The sequence below is a fragment of the Salvia hispanica genome, chromosome 1 (genome assembly GCF_023119035.1).
Source record: "Salvia hispanica cultivar TCC Black 2014 chromosome 1, UniMelb_Shisp_WGS_1.0, whole genome shotgun sequence".
In the NCBI taxonomy this organism is placed as follows: Eukaryota; Viridiplantae; Streptophyta; class Magnoliopsida; order Lamiales; family Lamiaceae; genus Salvia; species Salvia hispanica.
In genome coordinates this window covers 49106071-49117774 of record NC_062965.1, presented here as the reverse complement: position 1 = coordinate 49117774, position 11704 = coordinate 49106071, and the positions used below count along the sequence as shown (strand labels likewise).

General features: G+C 32.8%; 1 pseudogene; it reads left to right on the top strand.

Annotated features, from left to right (window-relative positions):
* The first annotated feature begins 1477 nt into the window (after positions 1 to 1477).
* Positions 1478 to 9361, top strand: LOC125199409 (annotated as a pseudogene).
* The last annotated feature ends 2343 nt before the right edge of the window (positions 9362 to 11704 follow it).

Here is an 11704-nt window from a genome sequence, read left to right as displayed (position 1 = left end):
TTTTAATTCTGGGGTTCAGTCTAGCATGGATTGGGCCCATAAACACTTTTCCATTGTGTGATATTATAGTTAAGAGTTTAGGATTTAGTTAGGACAATCTAGGAATTAATCATTTACATTAATATTACCATTCAAAGTTATCCACCGAACGTCATCATTTAACCATGGTTATTGAGAAAAATTTATAAGTTTCTCAACAATTTTGTAAATTATCTTAAACGTTTTATAAGTTTATTAACAATTTTGTATTTTAGAAGTTAGAACTGTCACATGATTTTTCATTATTTTTATTTTAGTAAATAATTATACACTACTTTAATTCTTTAATTTCTTGTAAATAAATCCTAATAACTGGATTTTTAACATATAAATCAAATCTAATCGTATAATATCGGGTTTTAATCGTGTAATATTAGCAATGGCAAAGCTACATGGAAGCAAGGGGTACCAATATACCCCCAAAACTTGTCGCCATAATATATTTAGACATATTAATTTATAATTTGCACGCTCATTCCAGTGGTTATCATCTCTCCCATTAATTAACCTGAGTTCGTCCTCTTCCAACAACACATAATTTCTTTTTCTTTTATTTACGTTTTGTTTATTCAAATCTTTTTATCTTTTTTAAATATTCTAATATGAACTTCAAAATAGAAACCCAAACTAATGCAAAAATCTTTATTCATCTGTTTTATTAAATCTTATACATTTTTAAAAATTTTATTCTTTTGTTGTATTTACATTTTGTTTATTCAAGACTTTTTTTTTTAATCTTTTTTAAATATTCTAATATGAATTTCAAAATAGAAACCCAAACTAATGCAAAAATCTTTATTCATCTGTTTTATTAAATCCTTTGGAGTACATTTTTAAAATTTTCATTCTTTTGTTTTCATAAATATTCTAATGCATTTGAAACCTACACAATTCACATATATATTTATTTATTCTATTTTTTTAATCTTTTAAGGCATTTTTCACATTTTCATCATTTTATCTTTTTAAAAATATTCAAATGCATTTCAAACCTATCCAATTCACACATATATTCATTTTTCCTTTTTTTCAATTCTTTTAAAATATTTTTTATGTCTTCACAATATTAGCTTTTTAAAAATATTTTAATAATAATTTAATTTCATATCGTTTTGTCATAATATAGTAGTAATTAGTTTTTATTTTCCAATTCCCTTCTAAATCGTTTCACCGTTTTGGTTTTTTTTTTTTTGAAAATATATAAAATTCGTCGTTTTATTCTAATATTTTATAACATTTGGCCTATAATGATATGATAAATCGTTCCACGATTTTAGAACTTTTTTTATTTTGTAGATGATAACTTTCACCGTTTTGGGTTATTTAAATGATAAATCGTTCCAAAGATATGGATGTTACCATTGCCAGCCTTTTTAGTTTTCCCCCTTTCATTTTCAAAATTCCCTCCATTTTTCGTCTTAGTCATTTTAAAATGCTCATGGCTTTCTACTTTGCTCATTTGAACTTTAAGAGAGGTGTTTTTAACCACTATCCCAACCTGTCTCGGAAGAGGAAGCGGGATAGCTCGGGGGACCATTCTTGTAGGAGATTGGCTATCTCCAGCTGCAACAATTTCTTTGCAGTTGGGTTTGGCAATGGATTTGTGGTATTATATAGTCGTGTTCGAGGCATGAGTTTTGTAAATGTTGGTTTGAGTTGTTTTTCGAAATGGCCAGTACGTGGGATCATTCTCTTGGACTCTAGCAGACTTTATGTAGCTTATGGGAATGGGGATGTTTTTCATTGGGAGAACCCTGTAGGAGATATGTCCACCCACATTCGCATTTGTAAAGGTGACATGGCCATAGATGGGTCTCTACTCGACTTCTCAGGCACACGGACACATTGGGTTGGACTGTATTCAGGTTGGTATATTATATTTAAGATCTGAATATATTTTATTTTCTAAAATTTATTTAATTTTCTAATTTTGTTTGCCTATCAAATTTAGGTGCAGATCTTTTCGTGTGTGGGATTGGTGTGACAGGTGATGTATTGTATTCCGGGGGTAATTTGGAGGTGGGACGATTTGGGAAGATTTGTTTTGTTTTAGATGTGGTTGTGGCGTGCACTGCGGTTGCTGCTTGCTACTTCCATATTCAGACTCCCGGTGACGTTCATGTTCTTATAGAGGGTGGTGTGATGATTGGTTGTGTTGGTGGCGGTGTTAGTTCCGTGGTGCTTACCAATGCACATCGTGTAGCTACCATTTATCGCCCGTCTCATGATGGAGAGATGGGTATCTTGGTTTTACCGCACACTCTGCCACAGTCTGCGCGTTGCTGTCTTAACGAGTCAGTTTGCTTTGCTATAGATCATGGAGGGGCGATTGTTGTCTTCGATGTTGTCGGTGGTGCTCGTCTGTACAGACTAGGCGATAATGCAGCATTGAGAGGCTCCTCGTGTATCTCCGTCTTCCTCTCACCAAACACAAAATACATTATTAACGCTACCGAACAAAACATATTTGCTGGCTTTATTTCTTTCATTATCCTAATTATCTTAATTTCAAATCAATAGAAAAATTAGAATAATTTACCTCAATTTCAAGTTGCATTTCGTATTCACTACTCCTTGTATCTCATACTTTGTTACCATTTGATCCGACACAAATTTTAAAAATTGTAATAGTAAAAAGTGAGTTGAAAAAGTTAATGGACGTGAGTCCTATTTTTATATATAATTTTTCTAATAAAATTTGAGTGAGAATGAGTTAGTGGAATGTAGGGTCTACTATAAAAAATAGATAAAGTGAAAGGTGATTAATTTTTGGGGACGGACGAAAATAGAAATAAATGACAGATTTTCAGGTATGGAGGGTGTAAATGCTTATTTCATTCGACAATCGTAATATCCAAAATACTCCATTCGTCCTTCAATAATTGTCAATTTTATTGTAATTACGAATTTTAAGAATTGTAATGAAAAGTTCGTTAGAAAAGTTAGTTGAACGTGTGACCCATAACTAATACTAATATTATCATAAATTAATGTACTTCTTCCGTACTATTAAGAAATACTCACTTTCTTTTTTAGTTTGTTCCACTTTAAAATATCACATTTCTATTTTTTGAAAAAAATTTCCTTCACATTAATATAAAAAATTATATTAGTTGATTAGAGCTTGTTGATAATTTGTTTTGCACTAAAATTTTATCAAATTTGAAAACTCATTCTCTCTCTACTTAATGTACAAAATAAAAACGCCTAAAATTTCGTACCATCCCATAAATGTGAAACCTTTTGCGAGATTGAGATATCAATAGATTATTTAAATTATACTAGTGATTAGAGCTTGTTGATAATTTGTTTTGCACTAAAATTTTATCAAATTTGAAAACTCATTTTAAATTCAAATTTAGTGATCATTAATTTTATTTTCATTAATTTTTTTCTAATTCCATAATTTAAAACTCAACATTTAACCAAAAGTTATGATTTAATAAAAAAAATATCACTAAATTTTTTGTCCAAAACAAATTATCAACAAGCTCTAATTATGATTTTTAATAAACTATCAATATTACATTAATTTATGATAATACTACTCCCTCCGTCCTGCTTGAGGAGTACCGGTTGAGTCAGACACGTGCTTTAAGAAAGTGTTTGAGTGTGTAAAAAATAAATGTTATAGTGGAATAAATAAATGTTGTAGTGGATGTTGAGACTCACTTTTAACCCACTTATAACATATTTTATTAGTTTATCCCAATCAGGACTTCTAAAACGGGACATACGAAATTGATCAATTAGAACTCTTAAAGCGAGACGAAAAGAGTTATTTTAAACGATAAAATTTCAATTACTAAAATTTAACAAAGTATTACTCCATAAGAAAAGACACTATTCAATAAATTATTAAATAATTTTGTATTCATTACTAGCGGTGTGGTCGTGTGGCTGTGGATGAGTGCAATAGTAACTTTAATCATAGGCCAAGTAAATTAGAGTACTACTACAATAAAAAATGTAAGCTAATTATAAAGCTTTTAAGGGCTGTAACAATTGAATCACAATGTGAATAAAAAACGGTGGCATATTGGGGCACGCCTCCCCTGTTGTGATTCTTCCACGACAGAGAATTCATTTTCAAATAAAATATGATAATTATTGTGGGACAGACGATTAATTATTTTGGATTGGAGGGTGTAATAGAATGTTGATGCAGTAACATACGATAGGACCAATTTTTAAATCCTGCACTTAATATTTTTCCAAGTCGCTATAAATGAGCATCCTTTCATCCCTTTTATATTTTTATCTCCTCTAAATTTTGTTTAAGTGTCTACTCTTGCATGTTTGAGTGATGATGCATATATGTAATAAACCTAGCAAGTATCATTGACTGCTTATATGTAATAAAACTAGCAAGTATCATTGACCTGCTTATATGTAAAAAACCTATTTCCTGATAGGAATGCTTCCATGAGAAAGACTATCTAAACTATCGTTACCATGCGAAAAGGTTTCTTTATCTGTGTATAATCAAGGAGCATTTGAGTTCGTCTCCTCTCGTGAAAGGTGTAGAATGGTCGGCTTTGCATAATGAGGCACGCAAGCCTGTATTGGTTGTTTATCCAGGTATGAACACCGGAGTATATTTTATTTATGCTTTCGTTATGGTTATTGATTTCTGTCGGGTTGCTAACGAATCACTAGCATGTCAATCATTCAGCTGTACAACTATCCGATAATATAGCATTTTCTGTGAAAATAATTCCAACCGCACCCTCTCTTTTCGCCTTCTCAAAATTGAGCTTTGAGAGGAACAACATTCGCTCCCTGAATCAAGGTATTATAGCTGTGAAAGTTTCTACTTTATTTAAATGGTCAATCACAAATTTGTGAAATCCTTTCTTTTAACAGCAACCCCGAAGTACAACAACAGTATTCTGGAGGACATGTTTATTGAGGAGAATGCAGAGTTCATTAAAAGAACTTTTAAAGGATGCAAGGAATTGGGGGAGGCATTGATCCTTTTGAAAGTATGATAAGCTGATAATGTTATGAATTACTGTAACTTTTCCATTCTATTTTTTTTTCTCTCGTTCTTTAGTGATGGAATATTTTTTAAGCATGGCCATTGTATTTTTGTGTGATATGTAGGTTTGGGCTCGGAAGGCTTCTCTGTATGTCCATGACTGCCTTAGTGGATTCATGATAACTGTTATTACGGCGTACCTCCTAACAAAGTCTGGCAAAAATAGCATCAGTAGTTCGATGAATGCAGTGCAGATATTGCGCATCACTCTGGACTTCATTGGTATATCAAATATTACTTTCGGCTACCTTATACTAATACATATGTAATTTTTTTATAATTAATGCAAAAATCCTGCCTATTAGCATGAAAACATTAACCGTGAATTTGCAGATTCCTTTTTTGGCATATGATATTCATATGCACTACTGAAATATAATCTGTAGGGAATATCTGGAGGAAACAATCCGTATCTGTCCCTGCTACTAATACTAGACAATATGTATTTTAAGAAGTGTTATCATTGCTTTCACTTCCTCATTTTAGTAGTTCAATTCTTCTTTGGATTTGCAGGAGAGGAAGACACAGTTGCAGTCATTTCCAGTTATGATCTGTGATCCATGTGGCAACTAATATGCGGCCTTCCGAATGTCACCTAGTGGTTTCCAAGAGGTACCTTCATTTTGTCATGTTTGCTAACATGAGAGATCTTAAATTTGTATTTAGCTACGTCATGAGGCTGCTGTAGCACTAAGCTGCATGGATAAATGTGAGTATGAAGGTTTTGATGAGATTTTCAATGACCAATATTGATTATCCCGCCAAATATGACTATTGCATAAGGTAATTTTTTTGAAACCCTACATGTATGGTGGGTGGGTTTTCTTTGTGTAAATGTGCTGGTTTGGATCTTTTGATTTTTTTTTTTTAATTCAGATATTAAACAACTACAACGCACAAATTTTCCAATTGTCAAACAGCTGTCATGTTATATTAGTATTTACTATTTAGTACTGTGCTATCTGTTTGTGCCAAGAAAGCAAAATGCTAAGTTGTCATTTTTTCAAATAGTACATTCTTTTGGGCAAGTGTTTGCTTATATTATGTCAAAGATTCAAAGATAAAGAGGCAAAGACAGACAGAATAATGATCTCATACCTGAAGCTGCAAATTAATAACTAGGCATCAAACAGCTTTGGGTGAAAAACTAGCATCTTTGTGGTAGATTAGAATGTAGATAGGGTCATTCATATGCAATATTGCTTTTTGATTATGATGTAAACATTGATGAAATTTCACATCCAACCTAATTATTATTAGTTTGATGAAAATTCACCTGTAACCTTTTAGGTTGAATTTAAAGGACAACCATGATTTCCATGTTTCTGGATATTGCTTGGATGATGAATGTTGGAGGTCTTATGAGCAGAGGGTATTGTGTGTCATTGATCAAGCCCTGAGAGGAAGAACCAAGCTCATTAGAGTGTTTTGGAGAAATGCTTCTTCTGATTGTAATTTTGAGAATGTATGGTGCTGATTAATTATTACTTGAGATACTTCAGTTATTGTGCCTAAAGGATATCACATGATTACATGCTTGCCAAACATACCTTTTCTGAAATATAGAGATTAAGTTACAATACCCAAGTAAAAAACTAGAGTAATTCCTTTTTGCTGAGTAGAATCTGCCAGTCCTCTAATCCCAGCTTACCATGGTCAAGAAAGCTTCTTAGGTATGTATTCCGAAATATCCCCAACTTTATTTTGGATTGCTTAGCAACATATTGCAATTTTTACTTGTAAACAATTATCACCCCCCCTAGAGTATAGATTCCAGCTTTGCCAAACAAGGAGCCCATCCTTTTGGTTTCTTGAGTGGATTTACCGGTGAAGTTGGTGCTTTCCGATCCAATTCTGTAGTGTAAACATTAGTCCAATGGCGTATTTAGTTTTCTGAAACTTGCAGTGGTAGCATTTAAAAAAGGAGAAATGGAAAGAAATTGAAATGAAGAAAGAAATTTCAAGTAATTTACCATCTATATATCTGATCACTCTCCCTCTTCTCCTTGTAACTTATTCCATATCTGTTTCTTAGAGAGCATTCCACTACTACTCTGTTCCTAAAAGTTGCTTTGTGCTTACATTTATTACAGCATTTAGGTTGACATCAGTCTTCCCCCCTGTTCCACACCCATTAGCAAATAAGGAAAGCGCTAGAATAAAGCTGGAAAAGCATACTGCAACATGTGTACAGCCGTTAGAAGTTATGATTCAGGCAAGAAAAGTTTATTTATGTCTAGGTTTCTTATGCATCAACTTTTTAACATTAACATTGATTTCATTATAGCTGGAAGGCTCTGGAAATTGGCCTATGGATGAGCAAGCTATGGAGAAGACCAAGGCTGCTTTCCTTCTCAGAATTGCAGAAAGGTTGGTACTTGGTACTTGGTACTTGGTACTCCCTCCGTTTCACTATAGTTGAGTCATTTTTCCATTTCGGGAAGTTTCTTCATAGTTGAGTCATTTCCATATATGGTAACTTTACTCTCTTACTTTAGTCTCTCTTACTTTATTCTCTCTACTTTATTCACTTTATACTTTATTATCTCTATCTTTTCCTCTCTCTTACTTTTTTATCTATTTATTTAACACACCAAACATCCCTTTCTTAGACTCTGTGCCCAAAAGTTCCGCCTCAACTATAGTGAAACGGAGGGAGTATTATTGATTAGATTTCTGTCACTATACCAGAATGTATGACTAAGTTATCCGATGAACTGCATGATAGCCTTCACTCGAAGTTTGGGATTACATGCACAGCTACAGAGGATGATGTAGATATTTTTGTGTCTGGGTATGCATTTCGTCTCAAGATTTTGCACGAGAGAGGTTTAAGCTTGGTGAAAAAACTTGGTAATGGATCCTTTTATCCTGATCAATTGCTACATTTTGGGTGTTTGAATGTTCTTCAACTATTTTTTTATTTGTAGGTGGCCAGACGAAGCATGTACTATCCGCCGATAAAAAACTTTTTCTTCGAAGTCAACATTCTAGCATGATTGATGGATTACGAGGCCGTTATCCAATTTATGGGCCTATTGTCAGGTAAATTTTTTCCCTACCCCCTCCCTCCCAGTCTTTTATATTTACACACGTGTAATCTTTCCTCTCCATTTGTAGGCTTGCGAAACGGTGGGTGTCTGCACATCTATTTTCGAACTCATTACCTGAAGAGGCTATTGAGCTTTTGGTTGCACACTTGTTTTTGAAGCCTTTACCATTCAGACCCCCATGCTCCAGGATAACTGGATTTCTGAGGTTGATTTTCTCTTTCATAACATGAAACACATTTCACATTTTCTTGGATGCGGTTTGAATTATTTGCCAACTCCTTGCTTCACTGGATTTGCTTATAGCTTCCATAGGTAGTTGGACCTTTTGATAGTCTAGAATTTGATGCGGTTAGTTGAACTTGCCTAATAAACTTACAAAACTTGATGTTATAGTCTCTAAGAAGGAAAAGATTTGGGAAACTGGCTTCGAAAGGAACATGTGCCCTTCATCATTTGTAACATGAAGAATACTTTGTCTGCTGTTTGGAGTAGTTGTTACATCATTTGCATTCTTAAGTAGTTGGATATCTGTACCACTGTTTTTCAGCTCTTTTATATTCTTTGACTTTCAGTTAATTGTTTTAATCCGAATCTGATGATTTTATTTTTCTGCAGATTCCTACGTTTGTTGTCAGAGTACGATTGGAGTTTTTCTCCTTTAATTGTGGACATCAATGGCGATTTAACTCCTGATGATGGCAAAGAAATCAATGTAACTGCTGCAATTATAATTTATTATCATATGTTCTCATTTCTGGAGAATTTTTTGTTGACACATCTTATCTTTGTTCAGGAATCTTTCATTTCAAACAGAAAACAATACGAAGGGAATATGCATAATGCTAAGCCTGCTATGTTTCTGGCTACTAGTTACGACAAGGAATCTGAAGCTTGGACCATGCAATCGCCTACAGTGGCAGTTAGTAGCTCTACAAACTCTATTTTGTTTGCAGTTACAATTTTCTACACAGTTGATTTTTATTTATGTATTTGGTATTGGCAATACGATGGTTAGATAAACCATATATGATTGAGTATTTGAAGTTGAAATCTTGATTGTCTTCGAAATTGTCATTATTTGATGTGCCAGGAGCTTAAGAGATTGGCCGCTTATGCAACCAGCAGTGCAAATTCTTTGACCAACGTTGTTATTATAACATATAGAATCTCCCCGTTCGTGCAAACCCATTATATTTCATCAAATATGCATATAATACTGATTTATTAAACATAAAAAAGTAAAAATAAATTATTAGTATTTAAATTAGCTCTTAAATATTAGTAGTGATTAAAATCTTTTGACTATATAATACAAAAACTGAAATTGCATTACAACATACCGCATGAAATTAAACAGGCTAATCACCACATATCTAAAGACAATACAACATATGATTAAAGAACTTTCAAATCACAATATTGAAACACCATCACCACAAAATAAAGAAAATACAAATAATACCTGGAGTAAATATTATAGTATTTCACATACAGCATAACATAACACATACGATTATAGTTTTCAAAGTTAAGAGTCGCATTGAAAATGTAAAAGAATGATTGAATGTGGAAACAAAAAAAGTCACTAAAGAATTTACATTAGTTTCACTTCATTGAAGCATTACTCTCAACTTTCTTACAATTAGAACACGGTCATATAACTGGTCCTTAGTTGTAGTAAGAAAGTACCCAAGTTTTACAGTGGAGTTTTACAATCTTTGTCTTGTTTGATCAAATCTGCACTTCTCCCACTTTCAAAACCTTTTATTTTCTCAAATTATTAAGAATAAAAAACCTATTTATTTCATCACCTTCATTCTCTTCAGTTTCATAGTAGAATGCAACGGTCATGCTCTTGCAACGGTCATGCTCTTGCTTATGGCCTTTTCATTATGAAAAAAAAAAAAAACTCTTCATTTCCTCAACTTTATTACCTTCATTCTTTTCTATTTAATATAAGATTTAAATTTATATATAAAATTTATATGTATAATTTACAATCCAAATTATCATAATGACATTGAAAGGTCTTTTATACAGTAATAATTGGAACTGTGAACAAAATGTATGGCATTCCCCATTTAATTAACATTACGAATGGTATCTACAAAATTAAATGCAACAGAGTTTAATAAAAAGAAAATGACATTTTAACTAACGGCACTATTAGTAAATTTCTCGTATAGATTTTATAGCTATTATATTATTTATCGATCATAAGAATCTTTTTGATATCTCTCATTTATGTCATATATTCTACACAATATATCTGATGAGTGATGAGTACACTTTAGATTGACAAATTTCGAAGTTAAACTCCATTATACACATATCACATTTAACTCTTTAAATTGTGAAATAACGGTTTGAAAATTAAGGAATCAAGAAGTCTTTTAAACAATAGGCAACTCAAATAAGAAATTGGCTTAGGATAAATTAATGATAAATAAAACATTGAAACAAAAATTATTGATTGATAAAATAAGATTAATTGATGCCAAATTAGCCAATTCATTCTTAATTTATGAAATTAATGATATTAATAGCCATTTTGAGAAATGAGACTTATAAATGGGTAATAGTTAACTGGTTGACAATTAATGAGATTAATTGGTGTAAAACTGCCAATTACTTCTTAATCGACGAACCGGGAGTATCCAAATAGTTGTACATGCTGAAAATTTCGACCGTTTGGTCCCCAACGGTCATTTGACCGTTTGAAATTTTTTTTTTTTTTTTAATTAAATTCGATTTTTTCGAATTTATAAAAAAAAATAAAAATTATTGCGTCATAAATACGACGCCCACTCACGGGCCGGCGAGTGGGCGTCACGCAAGGCTCCAGCGCGCGCCACGTGGGCGCGCGCGTCGTCTCGCCAGCTCGAAGCCGGCCTCGCCGTGTCGCGTCGCGCGACGAGATGTCTCGTCTCGTCGAGACGAGACCGAGCCAAAATCGAGCCCGCGTTGCGGATGCTCTAATACTATATGGGATTGGCGGATTAACGGACCATTTAATAGTCTGAACTATTCAATAAAATAATTATTGAGGCCCAAAATGTAGCCCATTATTCAATACCCTATATTTAAATAATTGAGGCCCATGTGATACCCTCTATATAAAGAGTGGTCATCCGCAACCCTAGGCCATCTTTTCATTTCCTTGTAGTTTTATCGCCTCTGAAATGCTCCACATATTTTCAGACACGATTGTTCTTGTTTTTCTCTTGTTCTTAAATTTTTTAGATTTTCATTCCCTTTCATTTCTAACTCTTTTTCGTTATCCGAAATCAGTCGTTCTTATTTTCTCATTTTTTTGATATCCATCTTGATTTCTGGCGATTATACATATCTAAATCAATTAGATCTGTGAGACAGCTGGAAATCATTTTTTGTTATCTGAGTTCTTGATTCATCTTCTTCTAAGTTTCTAATGATTTTTTTATAACGAGCTTGATTTCTGTCGATGAAACATCTCATAGATCTGAATCTATTAGATTTGAGACACAGCTAGAAATCATTTTCTAAAGTTTTGATTTTTTTGATAATGATCTGTTGATGAAACATCTCAACA